General features: G+C 36.1%; 1 protein-coding gene across 1 annotated transcript in view; it reads left to right on the forward strand.

Annotated features, from left to right (window-relative positions):
- The window catches only part of Pde3a (phosphodiesterase 3A), a 309213-nt gene that overhangs the window by 219461 nt on the left and 67523 nt on the right, over positions 1 to 22229 (forward strand). The window lies entirely within an intron of this gene.

Below are 22229 nucleotides of genomic sequence, written 5' to 3' on the forward strand. Positions count from 1 at the left end.
AGGTCAGCAGCAGGGAATATAGGACCAACATCAAAGCATAACCCTTAGGAGAAAAGTTTCAGGAAACGTAATCCAAATGGGCAGGGTGATGGGAATGAAACAGTGAGGGGGCACAGTACAAGCTGTTATGCAGACTGAATGGACATTAGAAATGAGTTCCTGGATATTTCATACACGGCATAATCCTGACAGTATTCAGGTCATGGTGGGTCTGTGACACGTGTCTCATGTTTCCCCAGGAACAAACCTAGGAAAGCTTTGGTGATAATAACTGTGTCCTACTTTGCATGTTCCAGCACCCTGTCCACTTTAAAAGCACAGAGCACTTGTTCCAGGCACAAGTGTTGCCATTGTTGATATTATAATGGCAATTATTCATATTTACTTCTCTAACAAGAAGGTTTGCCTGAACACTACCAGAATTAAAACGATGTGTTGTTGAGGGTACTGCCAAGTGATAGTCTTTTCCTGGTATATCGTACTCCTCCCACCCATCCTAAAATTGTAAACTTATGTCTCATTTATTTCTCAGCTATGAAATAATTATATTCTGTTAATTTGTTTTCCTTAGTTGTGAAATGTTTTTTTAAAAAAATTTTTTGTTGTTGTAGATGAACACCATACCTTTATATTATTTATTTATTTTTTGATGTGGTACTGGGGATGGAACCCAGGGTCTCACAAGTGCTAGGCAAGTGCTCTACCACTGAGCCACAACCCCAGCCTTGAAATAAGTTTTTGCTTGCATAATAATATGGCATATTGCATACATGTTTGTTGTGTATATATAACTGGGCAGTGCTACACTTCAAACACAGAATAAAGCTGATTATTTCACTAAAAAATACTTCACATGCAGCAGACCTGAGCATACTACAGACAGCTTTGCTCTCACCAACTTGTCCCATGCAGCCTGCTCGTCTCCCACACCCTTTTTGAGGTGGAGGTGGTGAATGGAACCTTTTAAAAAACATCTGGGGATTCATATGCAATAGAAAGAGAGGAAGTTAGAAATGCTGAAAACTGCTCTCAGAAATTTATCTCAGGGTCAGATTCTTAGGCCAGACTATCTACCTGTCTATCTGGATAAACAAATTAGTGCATAAATAAAAGCATCTATTTGTTTGGCCAACTTTTATTTTTAAGTTTTAGCTTTTTAATCTATACAAAATTATATCTATTTATGGGGTAAAATGTGACAAATACATGTATACATTGTGCAATGAGTAGATCCGGATAATTGCTATATCCTTTACCTCAAATATTTATCATTTCTTCATGTGGAGAAATTCCAAATTGTCTCTACTAGCTATTTTGAAATTTTCAATTGTTATCAACAGTCATTACCCTATTCTGTGTAGGAACATTGGAAATTATTCCTTTCATCCAACTTCAACTATTTGTATGCCCTTAATGGGTACCCTGCATTGCGATGAGGACTAGTGATAAAATTAAATAAAATATAAAGTATAGTACCGATGAAGCATATGTAGATCAATCATTAAGTGTGATGATTGATATAGTATTAGAGTGTTGAGGAATACTGATGATGGGTACATACTTTAGTCTTGGGTGGAATGGGGAGTCAGAAAAGTTTTTAGAAGAATTAAAAGTCATATTATATTAGGAATAAGCCAAGGGAGGGTGATAGTGAGGGGTGGAGTGCAGGGAAATTGGAACTTCTAAGCAGAAGTGACTATATTCACCAAGATATGTATGATTAAAACAGCATGTGGAACATATAATTAATGAAACTTATTGGAACAAAAATTTGTAAAATGGATTGGAAACTAAAAATAACAACTCAGTAATTGAGGAAATGAGGTAGGGGAGATGAGGGCTTCTAGTGTGAAGAAGTTGGGGCCACTGAGTGAGATTATGCAAAGTCAGAGAATGCAAAATTTGGATAGCAGACTTTAAGGAGTCATCTCCTCCAAGGATTCAGTGATAGGACAAGGTTCTGGGCATAGGTTTGGGGCAAGACGTAGTTCAGGTGTTGTCAGTGAGGAGAAATAGTGTAGATCTTATGAAAGTAAGTGAACAAATTAAGAAGGAATTATAGAATGAGAAGAACAATAACTACAGTGTGAAGCCTCTGAGAATGGCTTTTAAAATGCTGGGAGATGGGGAAAATTGGATCAAAGACCTGGGAATTGGACCAGAAACTATGCAACTCCTAGGAGAAAACATAAGGTCAACAACCTGATGACTTCCTTAATAGGACCCCTAAAGCTCAGGAAATGTGCCGAGAGTTAATGAATGGGAGGCATTAAGTTAAAAAGGTTCTGTACAGCAATGTAAACCATTAGGATGTGAAGAGAGAACCCACAAAATGGGAGAAAATCTTTTGCTACTCTTCAGACAGAGGATTAATATCTAGAATATATAAAGAGCTCAAAAATTTAACACCAAAACCAACCCAACTAATAAATGTGAAATGAACTAAATAGATATCTGTCAAAAGAAATAGAAATGGCCAATGAATACATGAAAAAATGTTCAACATCATTAGCAATCAGGGAAATGCAAATCAAAACTACACCGAGATTTCATCTCATACCAGTCAGAATGGCAGTCATCAAGGATACAAATAAAATAAATTTTGAAGAGGATGTGGAGAAAAAGGAGCACTTTCACACTGTTGGGACTGTAAATTAGTACAAGTACTATTGAAATGAGTGTGGAAGCTCCTCAAAACACTAGGCATGGAACCACCATATGCCCTAGCTATACTACTTCTTGGTATTTACCCTGAAGAATTAAAGTCATGTGTGTGTAGTGATTCATGCATGCCCATGTTTATAGCAGCACAGTTCACAATAGCCAAACTATGGAACCAACCTAGGTGTCCATCAACAAATGAATGGATAAAGAGAATGTGGTATGTATACACAATGGAATGTTATTCAGCCATAAAGAACAATTAAATTATGGCATTTGTAGGAAAATGGATAGAATCAAAGATCATGTTAAGGGAAATAAGTCAAGTTCAGTAGGTTAAGGATTGTATGTTTTCTCTCATATACAGAAGCTAGAGAGGAAGAAGGAAAATAAAGGTGGCGTTGGATCTCCTAAGAATCAAAGGAGATCCGTAGATAAAAGGGACCAAGAGGTGGAAGGTGGGGAGGGAGAGGAAAAGTGCTGGGGAGTGATATTGACTAAATTATATTATTATATTGTGTGCATATACAAATATGTAAAAAAAAAATCCCATCTAAGTGTACAACTATGATGCACCAGTAAAAGTGTGGCAAATTTTTTTTTTAAATATTGGGAAATGAGAAATGAAGGGAACAAAGAGAAAGAATATTCAGAGAGAGAGGGAAAGAACTAGACAGGCAAGATTTCATGTGAGCTGAGGGAAGACAGAAGTTCACAGAAATAGTATGTCACCAATATTGTATAGTTCTGTGAACAAGTTCCAGAAATGGACCAGAAAAATGTTACTTGAATTTGGCAACTAAAATCCACTGGTGATACCAGTGGAGAACAGCAAGGACTGTTCTCCTGCAGTTGTCCTAGGAGCCAAGCTTTGATGGATTGGGACATAAAGGGAAAGTGAGAACACGAAGGAACTGGATCCTTACTATTCTTTCAAAAAATTTGGTAAATAAAATTGGATGGTAGTTGATGAGGGTGTGGAGCTTAGGTGAAGGATACAAGAATAAAGACAAGTGATGTCCTTGCCAAGGAGAGTCGTGTTGCTAAAAGAAACAATCTGTGTAGATGGATAGGCTAAGGGCCCGGCAGTGGTATCTGAAGTTTGCTTGGTTAGCATAATCCCAGAGTAAAGAGAACTGAATAATTTTAATGGTCACTGTCTCTTGCCATTAGCTTAATGTGTCCTTATCAATGTCAACTTTTTATCTGCCAGCTTTGAAAACTCAGCCTTGCCAGTCGGGCACATTAGAGTTTCACTGAAATAAACTCTCCCTTTTCCAGATGCTCCTTTCTCGTATTCCCTGTTATTCGTCAGCAGAAATGTTTACAACAATAGGCTCTTTATGATGGACATATTTTCAAACCGGTATCTTCAATATGGAATAAAATCTCAGCACAGAGACATACATACATACCCATATGTCTTCCAGGCAGAAACACAGTTATTCACAATTGTAGGTGAAGGATATTGTGGAAAAGTGACACCAGTCTCATTTGTTTGAGGATGTAAATTTTGATTTGAGAATTTTTTTCAATTTCCCAATTCTGAAGGAAGAAAGAATATTGTAATCACATGTGGGACCCCATTTGCTGATCACAGTGGAAAGCTCGAAAGGTAATATTTTTGGGAAGCCAAGGGACAGACTGGATCTCTACAATACCTCTCTTGAAAGGTATTTAACTTATACTAAAGAAAAGAAAATTGAACATTCTCTACAATCATACTATTAAATACAATATCAAACTCTATGATGAGTCAAATCTGTTCACTCCTTTTTCCTTTGATATTCTAATATTTTCTAATGACATAAGTGTGTTATTGCTACAAAGCCTACTCTGTGACATATCCACCTATGCCTGAGTACTAATCATGAAAATAAGTTCTGAAAGCAAGTAATGAACTGCATAGTCAGGGCCAAATGAAATTCAGGGAAAACCCAAAAGGAAAAAGTGTGCTCTGCCTGTCCTGTCTGCAGTGCTGCTTTGGGTTCCTTGATCTCAAGAATGGCCACTGGATGTGCTTATTTCAGACACTTGCCTTAAGTAATGGAATTCTCCAAAGGAAGTTGTGAGGACTAGAAGGAGATCTTGATTAAATACAAGGACTAGAGAAGCACACTTTTTAGGCTGACTAGAATAACTGGGAGTCTCCAAACTTTTGACAATCATTTGTAAGAAGAGTATATTGTGTTAGAAGGCAATTAGAGGTCATTCATTTAACAATTGTGTGTTTTTTTAAAGTTCTTATAGTACCCTGAGCACTCAGAGTATATGAATGAAATTGTTCATTTCATTCATAATGAAGGAATGAAATTGTTGTTGCCCTTACATTAATAATCTGACAAGTAACTTAATCACCAACAGCAATAGCGCGGTATACCAAGAGATGGCTGAACAGGAACTATGGTGACCTCCAGCCTGATGTGATTGATTTGATTGTTCAGGAACACAGCTGAGATGTTTTTCTGTTTTAAAGTTGGATCTCGATCATTGCAATTGACAAGAGAAATAAAACCCTCAGTATAAGTAACATCACATGCAAGCATGAGACCATGTTTTGGGAGATAAGCTGGGGTGGCTGGAGAGATGAGATTCAGTGGAGTATATGGAGGCATAGATGGGAAAGGGGAAGTAGGGGAGGTAGAAGTTAAACATTAAGACACTAAATGCCATTCCAAGAAGTTGATTCTTGTTCCACAGCTTGGAAGAACCATCAAGTAGCAAGGCAGCTAATGTTTTTGTACTGGGAAAAACTGAGCCTGTGATTCTGAAGAATCTTTGGTAGAAATGTCCAGGTCCTATGACCAATGTGATATTGGAGGTGAGAAAGCAAAACATGAGTTTAAAAAGCAACCCTCTCCCCGCAAAAAATAAAAAAACCAAAGAGTTGATGTGCCTATTTTTTTGTGGGTGATTTTGTTGTTAGCCAAGAAAGAAAAGATAGGAGGAAAAGATTTGAGAAGATTTGAATATGAAATAGCCTGGAATATCTCAGGTAGGACTGTCCAGAGCCTCAAAGGAGTGACCCATGGTAGTGCTACAGAATAGCGGGTCTTCCTTATAATGTGGGGTGAAAGCTGATAGGAAAGAATGAAGACTGTAGTAAGGAAAAAACAATTAAAAAGGAATGATAATTAAGGAGGCAGGAAGAACCAGCAAAGCAGGCAGAGTTTGTGTTGCCTGACAGACTGGAGAAATGGCAGGTCAGGGAAGCCAGGAATGTTGTCATTACACATGACAATTAGCATATTGATGCACTTGATAGGGAATTTATGACAAGAGAACTAACCTTCTTGGGGCTTCTAAATTCTAATAGGTTAGAATTAAAAAAAAAAAAAATACAACAACAACAAAACAGGTGGTACCTTAGATGGGACCAAAGAACAGTTTTATTAGTTGGAAATGCTAACAATGTTTTTAGGGTAAGAGGAGGGAGAGGTGGAGAAAACAGACAAGAGAAACACTCAAGGAACTTATATGCTGGCTGTGTTAGAAGGATGAAATGAAAAGAACAAAAATAGGAGATTGATATTTTTAATGAAGAAGATTATTTGCTCAAAGAAACAGTTGAGAATTATGAAGACCTAACTACATTTAGAAATCTATATCAAGCTGCATTAAAGTCTCAGATTAAGGATTGGGTGACTTCTTTTTTATGTTTTGTGACAAGAAGACCTGGAGAAAGAGTTAACTGAAAACACCTATGTAACCTTTGCTGGGCTGGTTGCCTGAATGACATGTTGTCAGGGTAGAAAGTAAATTTAAAAACAGCTTTCCATATTTAAGAAGCTCCCAATCCACCCATGTGTCATAGAGGGTCTTTGCACAGGAAGATTAATGAGTAGCATTTTTATTTTTGTAAGTCACCTTGAAGTCTATGGTACATGGTAATTTGCAACTGAGGCACAGATATGGAATGTGCTGGGCACTGCTGTGTAGAAATAGATCACATGACTGAAAGAAAGTAGCCAGCACTCAGCTCTCCCAGTCCTCAGTGGGCTACCAGAGTCATCTGACCCTAGGATGATCCTATTTTTTATTGTCTCATAACATTGAGACGATTGTAACTGAAACCTAGTATAAGTTGATAAGCCCGACTTCTAGACAAATACATTACAAAATTTTATTTCTATTACCACCTACTTACTTACTCATTTAGTCTATACTCGGTAAAAATTTTATGCTGCGTCAGGCATGGTGTTGCACCCCTGTAATTAATCTCAGTGACATAGGAGGCTGACAGGAGGCTCAAAAGTTCGAAGACAGCCTGGACAAATTAGCAAAATCCTGTCTCAAAATAAAATTAAAAAGGGCTGGGGATTAGCTCAGCAGTAGAGTGCTTCTCGGTTCAATCCCCAGTCCCTTCCCCCTACTAGCCTCTTAAAAAAAGAATCCTGTATTATTTAGGATACTTCCATCCATAAATAAGAAGAAAACTACTCAAACTAGCTCTAGCAATAAAGAAATGTTATTGTCTTTCATAATAGGGAGGTCAGAGGAGAAAACACTTCAGGGCTAGTAAATTCAATAGCTCAATAATAACATGAGGGACCTATGTTTTTTTATTCTCTCAACTGTGCCACTGTCTACATATTGGCTTCATCTGATTGCTGATTCAATGTGTGATCCACATGTGGCTGCTGTCAGCAACATGCTTTCTTCAGAAGGGAGGCACTTCCTCTTCTAGAAGCACTAAGTTTCCTCAGTGTCTCATGGACTCACATTGACTTGGGCTACCCATCATTGACCAATCCCTGCATCTACAGTTAGAATTACCATCATTGGTATAGAGTCAACCATAACTCTCCTACATAAACTTTGAAGAGAGCTCAGAATTGGGGTGTTTCTGAATGTCTTTGGACACATTGATTTTGATTTCCAAATGTCAATCTAGACCATGAGACAGCCTTCCAAACTGTTAATTGATCCAACAACTGCCACCATGTTTGATGGGTATTTGAGAAGCCATTATCATCTTTTGAGCTGTGTACAAGTATAACTGATAGAAATTACATAGTAGGTTAAAATTTATTTGTTTGAAATATTGAAACTGGCAAAGAAACAGTTTGAGACTATTATTTTAGTTAAACCTCACTGTATATTAAATTTTATACTCTTAACTTACCATCAAAGCCAGCACCTGAAAGACCTCATTCTTCTGTATCTGTTTTAATAAAGCTTTGCTTCTTTGTTCTTAGACATTTTAATTAAAGATTTTGTAATGTTGCATCAGTTTTATGTCCTTATTTTAAGATGAAAAAAAAAAAAAAAACTAAAGGAAAAATTGACTGAAATGAGAGCTAAAGGGGAACTCAGTATGTATTTTTTTCCTCATCATATCCTTCCTCCTGATTCCCAAGGTGGGAGTTGGGGTGAATGGACATATTTTAATCAGTAATCACTCCTGAAGTTGTTTTCTCTTATTTTCATGAATTATGTCTTAAAGAACTATTGCCAAATCACTCTAAATTGTTGGTTCTTTGTGCTTCTTAGATCTGCTTTTATTGCTATAACAAGGGCCTATGGAAACATTGACCAAACTAGTAATTATATCTACAAGGAGAAAAATCTATGACATAAATCCTGAGTGACTCACTGTTGTGACCAAATGATTTATTGACTTGCCTCATTTCCTCCTTTACTCAGCAACCCATTCTTGATAAACGTGTGGAATATCATTTTAAAATGCTTCCCGTACAGAACCTTGGACAATCCTGCCCAGCATTTGCCTGTTAAATATCTTGGTGAGCCACCACAGTCTGCTGATTCTAGAATAATCCTATTTTTTAATTGTCTCCTAACATTCTGAGTATAACAAGATTATAACTGAAACCAGTTTCTTAAACTGAAGTAAGTAACCCAGAGTTGTAGACAGATCCATTATAAAATTTTATTTTCATTACCACCTAAGAGGAAAATGAAGACAAATGCCTCCCTATTATGGCAGCAGAAGGTTCCAGAAGAGCTCACAAGTTTCTCCTTCCAAGGGCAAATAATATGAAAGATCTGGTTTATATATGAAAATTAGGGAGAAAGACTAACATTTTTCTTGATGAAGAAATATTCACAGCGGTTCTTCCTTAAGGCTTAATTCTGGGAAGAGTCTAATTTGACATTTTCAAAAAAGTTATGAAGGAAGAGTTCACTTTGAAATCTTGAGATTTACTGATGACATAAACAAGTTTCCCTTGATAATAAGAGCTGAAGTTGAAAAAGATCAATTGGAGGAAGATGTTACCAAAAGGAATGTAACAATTTGGCAAAGATATTTTCATATCATAAAGTGATTGTATTTAGGAACAGTACCCCCAAAATACTGACAGGCAGTGTGGTGGTGTGATTAGTAACACAATGGGTAAAATTAACTTGGGTCAAGCTGCCTACCCGTTTATGCACTAGTTTCAAGTTTTGAAAGTCATTCCCTTTATAGTGACACTTGGAACTAAGTTGCATCTTGGAAAACGATTATGCACCGTTTTCATAGTTTACACTTGTACTCTCCATGTGTGAAAATTGGTCACAGATTAGCTCACCCTTATCCCTTAAAACCAGATAGTGAAGAACAGAGCCGTTAAGTATCCCGAGGGACAGGGAGCCTTGAGTTCCCTCCTCTTTATAAGGGGGACAGGAAGCTGAGAAGCTCTGCAGCCCAGGTTTCAAAGGTAAGACTGGTTCAGCAGCTCTGAGAGTTTTATGGTCTCAGGATTTTGAGCGAAATGCCAATAAACCAGAGGTTTCTGTTTGGGTGAGGAGTCTGTTCCTTACCTGTCCCTGACCCTTCTTAGGATTCTTTTTTCTGGTCAAGTGGTTTATCATTTTCTTTTGCTTCTGTGCTACTTTGAGGAGGAGTACTGATGATAAAGGTGACTCAGTTCAAGGTGGCCATTTTGAAAGTTTGTGAAAAAGGACCAGTGGCCAGATACAGGTGTTCTGAGAAGCAACTGCTTTCATTTTGAAACAGATTTCTTACACTCCCTTTATAAGAAGTGGCAGTTATGATATTCAGTTTCATATTTTATCCTTTGATCTTTTTCACTCTCCTAAACCTCGTTCACTAGACTACAGTCTGCTAGGGGGTCTGCACTCATTCACTCATCTCCATAGCTCTGAGATGCAGACAGAACCAGGAACTTAGTAGATGCTTAGTTAGGATTTGCTGAAAGTCTAAGGCAGAAATAGATGTTCTCCTACTGACTCCATATTCCCTTTTTGAACCATACATACCGTTGATAAATGTATTTTTCTTGTGGAAATATTGTAATGTAGTTGAAGAAGAGTATTTGTAACAAAGAACAATGAAATGCTAATATACTTATTATGTGGTTACATAAGCTTTCTGCAAGCCAACTCAGGAACTTCATCATCATTTATAACATTTCTTTAGAAAAAAACACATTCTGGGTTCTAAAAATGTTGATTTCCATGTGTTTTGAAATTCTATCTCTAAATTTGGAAACCTTGTTGCTTAGTTTATGATATCTTTGGTTTTAGAAAATAGAATTTGGTCGAGGTTTTTAGTACATTTGTGAAGTGTTTGCTACTGTTTTAAAACAATTTTGGACTGGGCACAATGGCACATGCCTTTAATCCCAGCAATTCAGGAGGCTGAGGCAGAAGGATCATGAGTTCAAAACCAGTCTCATTAACTTAGCAAGACCCTGTCTCAAAAAAAAAAAAAAAGGGCTTGGGATGTGTTTCAGTGGTTAAGCACCCCTGGGTTCAATCCCTAGTACCCACCTCCCAAAAAATAAAAATAAAAATTGGGATCTATGGAGAGTATTCATTACCCTTGGTTGTTTATATTGTAAGAGCTATTACCATGAAATATCAAAAAGAGAACATTTTCTTGGTTTATGGATTAAATGAATTATTAGCATGTTTTTTCTCTTAAAAATCACTGAAAGACAACTGAAAAAAATATCATAGACTACAGAAAAGAGTTACAGGAGTACCTACATTGTATTTTTCATGCCCCTAGATGTGATGGTACCCAGGAGCGGCCGATTCTCTTTGATGCTGCTCGCACTCGCACTCTTTCTACCCTGCTGATTCGTCTTGCAGATTCCCTGCTCCCACGTGCTGACCATTACTGCAGCCTTGGTCACCTAGTCTTCTTTGAGCATGCAGGCTGTTGATGTCGTTTTCCTTCTTGGACATCTTTCCTAAGCTAATTACACACTAATATAATTAGAAAACTTGGTTTTTCATTCATGGGTACCTCAGACTTCCTTTTAAACCTGTTTTCTACTAATAAAAGCAAAAATCTTCCGTGCCCCGGAGACCAGTCTGCTAATGGAATCCTGCATCATCTTTCTCAAGCATTACCTTCTCTTCTCCCAGTCCTTCTTCCCTGTCCATCACCTGCGCTCCTTGGATCTGTCTTTCCACCTCACTATATTCCCGGTTCAGTTAACCAGTGTTCTTCTTTCTCTCTGTTCCTCTCTGGCAGACATTATTACATCACTTTTTTTTTTTTTTTTTCCATTTCTTTAAAGCACTTGGTTGCCTTTTTGTGTGAAATTTCACTCCATGTAACAAGGAAGGTACAGAAGCCTGTTGGAGCCCATGCTCTGTGACCTCAGAGGGGCCTTCAATATCATCTTAGAATCCAGCCAGCTCTTGTTATTTTTCTTTAAAGAGTTCTTTAGTCTGCTTTATATCTGTGGCTTCACCACTGTGCATCTCACATTCTGAGCAAAGGACTCACTGCCTGACTTACAAAGTAAATAAAATCCAAAGTGTAAGAACTCCTTCAACATCTCGCTTGTAAATCTATAAACACGCGTCGTATGTTATTGTGGAAATGGCAACTCCCCTTGGAAAGGTCACTGCCTCTCCCCTCACTTCTCTTGGATTTGTATTTATTTATTACCCATTGTCCTTACTGTTTTCAACCTCTCATACCCGTGAGCTCTCCCATGCTCAGTAACTCTTTACACCCTGTTTTTACCCCCCACACACTGACATTGATCTCTCCCCTTTTACATCTACTTTTTACGAGAGTTGTCTGCATTATTTTCATTGCTCATACTGCAGTGTGGCTGGCACCCTAGGCCCTTCCCTGAACCTGTTCTCTCCACTGTTACCGTTAATCTCCCCAATGCTAACTACTGGACATTTTCCAGAATTTACTAATCTTTCAAGCATCAGTCACTGCTGATCACTCCTTTCTTCTTTACAAATACTTTTCCTTGACACTTTTGGTAGTTCTCAGTTGCTGCTTCTGATTTTCCTGTGTGGATTTCTCTTCTGCTTAGCTCTTAAAATTTGCCATGAATCATGGCTCTGTTCTCAGTCTTTTTTTTTTTTTTTTTTTTTTTCTTTTTCTTTTTCTTTTCACATTTCATGGCAGCATGTTGTTGAAATGATCATACGTTTGTCATGATGCTCAAATGTGTCTTTCCAATCCACATCACTGTCTTGCTGTGCAACTTGAATCATTCTGTGGACACCGCATGTTTGGTCAAAGGTGAGTACTTCAGCATCCCTTCCAGAGTCCTTCTCTTCTTGGTGAAAGATTCTTAGTTACCTGTTGGCCCAAGCTGTGACCCTGAAAGTCAGCCTGGCTCCACTTTCTACACGAAACTACGATGTCACTCTCTTCAAGTTTTGTCATTGCCTTTGGGGGTTAGTTAAAACCCTTGACTGTGTCTTTCATTCTTCTTGTGAGCTATTCCTTCAGATTTCTCCAGACTCATCCCCCGGTGTACTCTGTACTCTTTCCCTGAATGTTGCCCCCAAAAGGCCTTTCTTTCTCTGCCTCTAGGTCTAGCAAGAAGATTCTCTTATTCCAGAAAGAATCTGTATACCCTAATTCTTGGCTTACTCTTTTCCTGCATGTACTGCAGTACAGAAAAATTTTGTAGATTTCTTTATCAATACTATTACTTCTCCTTGGCAGGTTAGTTGTTTTGTGAATATTTTCTACTCTAGAATCAGCTTATTAAAAGTAGCTTTTATTCATGAGCCAGTTTCCATTGTCATAGTTCTCAATTTAATAAAAAAAAATCAAGTTTGATGTTGGAACATAAAATCATGCTAGAAGATGGACTGTTTTTCAATGGCTTCTGGAGAATGTAATAATTTGTTTTCAGGAAATACCTGGAGCACTATAATTTATTTGTCCTTTTCCATTTCTTTAAAGCCCCGAAGTGGAGAGAGGAGTGATCTGTGGAAAACTGGAATGTGTTACTTATGTGTTCATTATTTCTAATACCAGAAATACTAGGCTCCCGGTTTGAACTGGCAAATGAAATTTAGTGTTCCCTTTGTTCATGTACAACTTTCAGGCTAAAGGAGGAAAGCAGATCTTCATCAAATAACCACATAGCAAAAGTTGAATTGAGAACTTTGACAGGTGCTATTCCAAAGAGAGTCTGTGCATACATCCGAGAAGTGGTCAGCGATGCAAGATTTCTCAGAACTGACAGCTCCCATGATTTTCCATTTGTTTGTTTTTGTTTTTGGTGCTTCCAGTATTTGAAAGAAAGAAATACCCCAGCAGGCAACATGGAGATGAGTTTGGACAGTACTGCAGCAGTGCAGGGAGGACATGATACACTAGAGCAGTACATCAGTGGCTTAGATAAGTGCCCACTGCCTACAAGGCTGGACAGAGTATAGCACAATAGGGATAAGACAAATGTTACTGCAGGCTCACAAAACCGTTGTGCTCAGATGCAGGGTTGATGTTTTTGTGCTATGAATATTTTAATCACCGTAGAATTTTTCACATGGAGAAAAATTTCAACAAAAGTTCTATAGAAAGGGATCAATGTTTCCAGTGTGTCTTATTAAAATGCAGAGAGGTGGAACAGAGGCCATAGCTTAGTGGTAGAACCCTTACTGAGCCTGTGTAAGACCCTCAGTTTGATTCCTAGCACTGCCATAAATAAATAAATAAATAGATAAGAATAGACAAGCTATTAATTATGTGATCTTGAGAGATAAAATACAATTTTATCCTTTTATTCATTCCTACCAATAGTCTCATGGAACTTATCCTCTTGTTAATTTATTTTTGTTTTCTGTGAAAAAAAGAAACGAAACTCTGCCTGTTAATGATAAAGCCGCAGTCATCCCAAAGGAGAGGGTGAAACAATTAGAATTCTTTAAAAAGGCCGAACACTGCCATCTGTTGTCCACTAAGATTGTTTTTAGGTTAAGCAAACAGAATACTCAAATTCAAGCAATTCTTAGAATTTACTAGTAACTCTTAAAATTTAGCCAGACTCCCAAAATTGATCAACTTCCTGAGTTCACACTTATTTCAGAGGTTCTTAATTTTCCTATATTTAAATACCCTTATTCATATCAGAGAATCCAGTTAAGTTCTCTTTGCTTCTTCCAAGAACAGAAATAGTCTTCTTATTTATGTAGCAATTTATATTAACCAAGCCTTTCCACATTCATTTGTGTGAGCAGCGACATGAAGAGCTCATGGCCTGAATTCCTCACATGTGCGCCAGTCACCCCCGCTTCTTCTAATTAGGAGAGAGAACTAGCAGGTCAAAGATATGGGTACTTAATATGATTTAAAAACTTTCGTTTTCTAAATAATAAATCAGTGTTTGATGGTAATGGTTAATTTTGAGTTTGGGGTGAATAGTGTCTGAAAGGTATTTAGAAACAGAAACAGAGAATGTTGGAACAGTGTATGGTTTATTTCCAGATACATAGATTGTAGGGAAGTGTGTGAGGACATCAAGCCATGTTGTAGATCACATATGGTGACTCAGAATGTTCTTTTGTTGTTGTTGTTTATTTTTGACAGTGATAAACACATAGTTTAAAAATATTCTTTTCAAACATGTATATAGGCTAATAACGTCTGTCTCACAATCTACCGTCCTTCCCCTCCCCACCCACCCTACCACTACCTTCACTCCCCTCTGTGCAATCCAAAGTTTCTTCAGAATGTTCTTTGAATACAAAAAGAGAAGGAAGTTAAGAATTCCAGTAATGGCTGGAATGGTTGGAAATCAGTTTGATGGAGTGCTCTATAGGTTTTCCTCCTGCTGTACATATACATTATCTTGAGGAGAAAATTCAAATGTAAATTCATATTCCCTGCCAGAAAATTAAAATAAGCAAACATCTGTTTTCGTTAGGATGGCCTTTAGCCAAGGTTCAGCCTACAATGAGTTACTGCAAAATTTTCACATGATTTCATTTTTTAAAAATTTCCCATCCAATTGCAAGTCTAAAATTATAAATGGGTCCTATGAAAGTATAAACACATATGCAGTTTTGCTGGCTCTGAAGCCAGAACCCATCATATACCAAATATCATTTTATGGAGTTAAGCTCATCTTCTAAATTAATTTACTACAACAAAAACCAAAATCTTGTTTCCTAGTATCACGGACAGACTCCCAGGGAAAAATTTGGAGGGGACGAAGTGGCAAACTATTCTATAGAGATGTGGGAGGCAGTAGTTTCCAAAAACCCATCAGGCAACTTTTCCCAGCATTGAGGACCAAAGTTGGGTAAGAAAAGTCCCAGTGACTCTTCCTTCTTATGTGTCATCTCTTGTACTGTTTATTCCTCTCTTATCCCAACTCCCTTTTCACCCTGAGAATGTTCTTCCCATGGTATGTTTGCCTCCCAGGGTGCCTCCCAGGATGACTAAATACAAAGAAAAAACTACTGCCAACAATGGAGCTAAGATGCCTGCTCTTAGAATTCTTTTCACATACTGTGTTATAAATCATACCAGTGCAATCAACCATGGTAACTGAAACCAGGACTTTTGTACCATTACTTTTTAAAAGACTCAAATTAATTTCAGAGTTATTATGAACACTTGAGACTAGAGAGTGCCATCTTTATGACTATATTCACCTAGAATAAGAAGTGAGACTGTTTGGAGTTTTTGTTTTATTTTGGTTTTATTGCTAAAGCAATAATATCTTCATTGAATCATCAGAAATATTACATAGTAGGTGGTGTTATTAACCCTTTTTTTAAGAGGTAAGAAAACAAAGGGCACAGAGAGAAATTAATTTCCCAAAGCTTTAGCAGCCCTGACATTTGAACACAGGCAGTCTGACTTCAGATTCTATATCCTTAGCAATTTCGTGAATTAAGAATTTGATGCTGATGAACCGATGAAACTTCTCTCTCATATCCCAGCTTCTGCAAATATTGCCTTCCACTTTCTCACATACAGAGCCTCACAAATTCTATGTATGATGAAACATGCATGTCCTGTGAGCTTCTTGTGCCCTCTGTGCTAATTCATTAACCAATTTTTCTTTCTCTTTCTTGATCCAGGAATGGTTATGAATAGCTTTGGCATAGCTATTATGTTATGCCTCATTTCAAGTCAAAGGAAATGTTGGGTTAAAAGTACTGTGGAGCCGTCTTAACTGACATAATTAGGAACAGTAGTTGGTTGGGGAATTCAAGAAATTCTAAAAGTTGGGAATCAAAAATATATGACAAAAAATTTCCATACCTCCAATAATGTTTTTTAACTTGATATGGACGTACAAGGGCTTCTGCACATCTTTGATGAAGAGCCAAGAATTTTTCTGAGTATGTATCCACCTTTATAGATTTCAGTTCAAGTTCTTTCTTAAGTGTACCACAACCATACTTCACTGTACAGATTTCCAATTTCAGGTTTTTTTTATAGTGGAAATGACTTATAGAGCTTGGAAGAATTCTAACTGGAAAACCCTTCGGATATGTTACGATTTTCTTTTGGAACCTTTAAAATTGTATCTCTCCTACCACCTTCAGTGGAAATCCATTTCAGGGCTAACCTTTATGAAGTCTACTCAAAGTGTTTATGGAAATTTATTCAACTTCGTCTTCCAGGAATGAAATTACATTTGTGAATTCATATCATTGGTAAATGGATATCCTGTTAGCATATGTGATTTACAATGACAAATTCAACTGATCTAAACAGATTTGAGACCAAACAAAACTGACACTGTTGAGAGAGAAAAAAAGTATATGGACATTTCTGAGAAAAGTCTGTTCCTAGTGAGCACTTGGTGTACACTAGGCATTTTACCATAGAAAAGAAAGCACGTCAGTGACTCAGCAATAAGTGGAAAGATAGAACTTAGGCACAATTAGCAATCAATGAATAAAGAACTACTTTTGGCAGGGGGTGGTACTGGGGATTGAATCCAGGAATGCTTAACCACTAAGCCACATCCCCTACCCTTTTTATTTTTTATTTAGAGACAGGGTCTCCCTTAGTTGTTTAGTGCATTGTTAGGCTGCTGAGGCTGGCTTTCAACTTGGGATACTCCTCCCTCAGCCTCCCTAGCCCCCGGAAATACAGATGTGCACCATCTGACCCAGCAAAACAAGAAATTTTCTAAGTCTTTGTGATATTTTTTAAATCTTTTTTTAAATTGTAGGTGTTTGGTGATGCCAAGAAATAGTTTTAAAATCATTTCCTTCTTTCCAAAAAATCATTTCTGTTTAATGTGTGCACGTGTGTGTTATATAGGAAAATAATTTAGATATATAGAATCAGAAGGGATCATCAAGAGATTCATCCAGCCCAGGTCAAAGAGATTTGTTTTAGATGAAGAGTCCAAGTATTCCAGTAGATAGTATTGCCTGTGGATAGGTTTGGAAACCATCACAAAATTCAAAATATATTTTGAGGTGGCCTGGTTTAAGGTATATAGCATTTCAAACAGGCTATCTCAATACTTTCTCAATTTTAGTATTCTAGCAGGTATAACCCTGCTTCAAGTTTCACATAGACTTGTGAAGAGAATTTTTTATGCTGCTTCTGATTCTTTTCCTCCAGTTAGAATTAATTTTGAAAGCAACTGACCTATTAAATGATTCACTGAGTCAGAAGACTTAAGAATTATTTCAAACTCTGCCTCTGGACATGGATGTATTCAACCTATTTCATTACGTTATCAATTTTAATCTTTGCCTTAAAATATGTATGAAGCAGCACTGTAACTTGAGTATGTTGGCACCAACTCAAAGGAATATTTTTAAGAACTGAAGGAATCATCCTCACCCTGTCCCCTTCCAAGATGATATTCCTAATTCTTTTGAACAGATTTCTGTTGACACCATCTCCTCAGTCTTTTTCCAGTTGTTCCTTGGATACCTTCACTATAAGTCAAATGATGTGCATTTGCTTCTGTATTTTCACTGATCTTGTTCCCATAGTTATTTCCTGAGCCTTCTCAAAGACACTGTCTTTTAGAAATTCTCTGAATGTTCTCTGATATGAACCTGAAACAGTTCTGGAGCAAATAATCTGGCATTTGCTTGAAGACATACAATTTCATTTTGCATTGTGTAAGTGACTTGATTACATAGACTTATTGGTTAGATATTTTTATAATTGACAGTTTGTGATAATTGAGAAACTCAAATGCCTTTTAAAGAGTGCAGTTCTTTCTCATTCCCACATGTATTCGAAGATTCCCCCATGAACATACCAGTTCAGCAATGTCAAAGCTTTAGCACAGTAGTAGCAGTAAAAGTGAAAACAATTTTCTGTATTTGATTCAATAGCTACATATCTAATCTAAGAGTTATGTTTAATGTTGATTATATTCGTTATCTTTTTAACTTCTTATAGTCCCACATTTTCTAGCTCTTTCATTTATAATGAGAAAAGACTTGGAAGCAGTCCTGACCATTTATGTGTGAAGGTCTAAAGCCAGCATTAGGCAGGTCCATCTGGAGATGGTAAAGTAGATTGGATGAAGATAAAGGGCAGAAAGGAAGATGTTTAAAAATGTGGATACGTTGAAAAGTAGGGAATGCACCCAGAGAATTCTTTATTTTATGCTTAATATATTAAACTGCTCTTTCCTCCACTGTTTATCAGATTTAAATACCAGATTTTCTATTTAAAGGTGGTAATCCAAATTTGGTTGTCATCTAAATAGTTTCTAGGAAATTACACTTGCATTTTCTTAAATGTTAAATATAAATATTTCTATTAGAAGGAGAGCCTGTGAAGTAGGATGTTTTATATTGCTTGGCAACTTTTTTTAAAGGAAAGATTTGTTTGATCTTCTGCACCTTAACAAGACTCAACTGTGATTTTGTGCTTAGAGTAGCTAGTTACTGCCCCAGAAGATGATTTCAGTGTGTTGGTTTAAGACTTTCCTTTAACGTGAACTTTATATAACTTAACTTTTAGTGTTTATTCTCACTATCTAAGATTTCACTAGCTAAATGAAACATTTCTCAGTAACATTGGTCTACCTAGATTATATATATATATATATATATATATATATATATATATATATATATATTTATATTTATATTTTAAAGTTGAATAGGTGTAGGAATATACCTTATGAGTGAGTCCATCCATTTTTTTCTACTTCGTATGTGATTTAAAGCAACAAAAAACTTTGGGTAACTACCAAAGCCCCGCTCCACTGAAATTCCTTAATGGAGACGCCTGAGTGTGCCCATGTCTTTCTGGCCTCCCTGCTCTTTCCTGAAACAGCAGTCAGCCTATCTTTCCGCCTTTTGGCATTTCACATGTGGTTAGTCTTGGCAGGTTTGTTGCAAAGAAATCCGATTGTTGGTTTTAGATTTCACGCCTCATTGAAGCCTTTAGTTATGTGAGCCAAAAAGGTGGTGATAACTTTTTATATATGCTATGACTTTTGACTCTTACACAATTCTACTCTTGAATCAGAAATATAATAAGGCAATAACTGAGTTAATAATAATCGGGAGTTGTTGGTTTTTTTCCCCCCAACAGTGGAAAAGTGATCACTTTAGTTTCTTACCCAAAGTTTGGGTAATTTCATTCCTGTTTGCCTGATTTTTGCTTTTGTTTTCACTTAAGGCCTTTGACTTCACAAAACTGCAGCATTGTGTACAGAAATGTATAATGTGTTTGTTTTCCAAATTCTTGTTCATGTAACATGTTCACATAAGGATGAATTTTCAGTTCTATTCTTATTTTCAAGTTATTTTTTTAAAAATTTAATGTTCTATGAATAAATAGAAAATATATCTCTTATTTTAAAAATGAAAATATACCATTAACAAAACATAAAACTAGAGTCTTATCCTCTCACCAATAATTTATTTTAAAATTTCATTTTAATTGTCAATAGATATGTTTCTCCTTTTTCTTTAGATCTGTAGGTTTTACATGCCGAAAATATTTTAAGAAACACATACTAATTATTAGAGCATAAACTGCTAATTTCATTGTCAAAAATCTTAAATTCTATATTCTACCAACAAAGATTGATTTCAAATTTTAAGTATTTTTGGAAACAGTCCAGTGACTTGTTAGTTTAATTACTGGAACAACATGGGTAATAATAGACATTTCAAGTTCAGAGGATAACATCGGGGGAGTTTTTCAGAAGTGTAATTATTAGAGGTACATGTAAAAGTACATGTTGTTAAGGCTTAGTGACATTTTTTATGAATATTTTTTAAAAATTAGCAATGTAAGTACATATATGACATGCATAATTACATATTCTAAAACTTAATATTGCACTGAAATTTTCCTATTGGTTGATAGTAGAGCATCAGTCCTGTGAACAGAGATAAAACCACAAGGTTTTATGATTAAATAAGATTAAATTATTACATATATATATGGAAACATAAGATTTAAAAATTTGGCATTTATTTCAGCATACTGTTTTGAATTTGAGCGGTTAAATCAAAATGTTTGTGTTTGCACCCTAGCATTTCCACTTTCCAACTGTCTGAGTTTGGCAAGTTATTTGTAACTAATAAAAATAAAATAAATAACAGTATCCACTTAGCCTTGTGCTCTGTAAATGTCAGTTTTCATGGTTATTATTATCATTATTGTTATTCTGGTTGTAAAATACATGTTCTCTATGATAGCTTTACAGAATAAATTTTTCCATTACTTATAGTCATTATAGGACTAGATATTTTCATGGATGTTAAGTATTTTCATTATCATACTCAACATTTTTTAATGGCATACGTTTTACCCATCTTGAAAAATATTTATTGAACATTTATCTAAATAATCAATTATGTGTCTATATACTCAAATCTTTTTTTAAAGTACATATAACTTTCAAATAGTTATTATACACCTTTGTTCACATACTTTCTCTATGGATTTACATTTAGTGGTTACAGTCTTTGGTTAGTGTTGCCAGAGCACTGCTATACCCTTTGTGAGCTTGTTTTTATGTCTTTACATATTTACAGAAATATTTCTTTAGAACAGATGTCTCAGTTTAGCTGGATTGTAGGATATGGGCATTTAAACTGTAAATTGACAGACTTGGCAAAATTTTCTTTGTAACATAATTGGACTGTTTTTTCATTTACTACTCATTTTCCCCAAACCATTATAAATGTTTGTTTTTATTATTCCACCAATCAGGTGAGTAATAGTTGCTTTTCTCATAATAATTTGCATTTTATTAGAGAGGAAAATTGACTTTTAGGTATTCATTTACATTTTATTTAAATTTTCTCTTTGTTGTCTCCATTTTTTTCCTTTCATTAATTTTTATAAGCGCTTTATTGTGTTTTGTCTTCTGTGTGGTTAACATTTTCTCACAAACCTTTTCCTTTTCTTATGGTATGTTTTCTTATGTAAATTTATGTATCTTTTTATAGTCAGATTGATCAGATGTTTCCTTGACAGTTTATGAATTCATATTATTTTTTAAAAGTTTATTTCTCATATTATAAAATACCTCATTTTTCTAATAATCTTACAATTTTACTCTAATCTCTTTGACACGTAAATCCATTGTGAGAGAATGATTAAAATTTATCTTCCTCCAAATACATAGTCAAATGCCAGTAGCTTCTTTAAAAAAAAAAAAAACTAAAGAGTTACTATTTACGTTTTTTATTTATATCATGACCATTATTGAAGACTAATAATTTCCTGCACAATATTAAGCATTTTTCATTGTAACTCCTTTTAAGTCTTGTGATCACCTTTTGAGTGTGGTACTGTTATGATTTTATCTGTTTAATTTGTGGATGACATTGCAGCATGGAGATGTTAATAATTTGACAGACCGTGCAGCTAGAGAGCTGTAGAGTTAGGAGGCAAAACCTCCCATTTCCAGAACCTATTCCCCTAATCACTAATTATCATGCAAATTAAATTTATATGGGTTCCTTGTAGCTCATACCAGACAGCATTTCAGTGTTAACAGTGCCCTGCTCCCTGCCCTCGGCCTCATCTTCCCTCCTGCCTTCACCTTCCACTGCTCCTCCTCTTCCTCCTCTCCCTGCCTGGGTTCTCTCCTGACCTGCGGGGCAGAGGAGGGCATTCCTGTCCTCTCTTTTGTATTCTTCTTTCTTTGTGAGGACAGAGTAATGTCTCTGGTCTGATGGTCATTTTGACAGCATATAACATGTGTCACAGAATTCTAGAACTGAAATCTATCCTTACCAACACTAAGAGAGAGACAGATTATGAATTTGAACACAAAATTGAGTTGCTTTTTAGGCAACTCTAATATTAACATTAGTTGAATAATTGCCATACCAGGCTCATGTGTCACATTAAAATATTAATAAAATTAAAATTTATGGTATGATAATATTACTTTCAACATTGAATT

Source organism: Sciurus carolinensis, chromosome 4 (genome assembly GCF_902686445.1).
Source record: "Sciurus carolinensis chromosome 4, mSciCar1.2, whole genome shotgun sequence".
Lineage (NCBI taxonomy): Eukaryota > Metazoa > Chordata > Mammalia > Rodentia > Sciuridae > Sciurus > Sciurus carolinensis.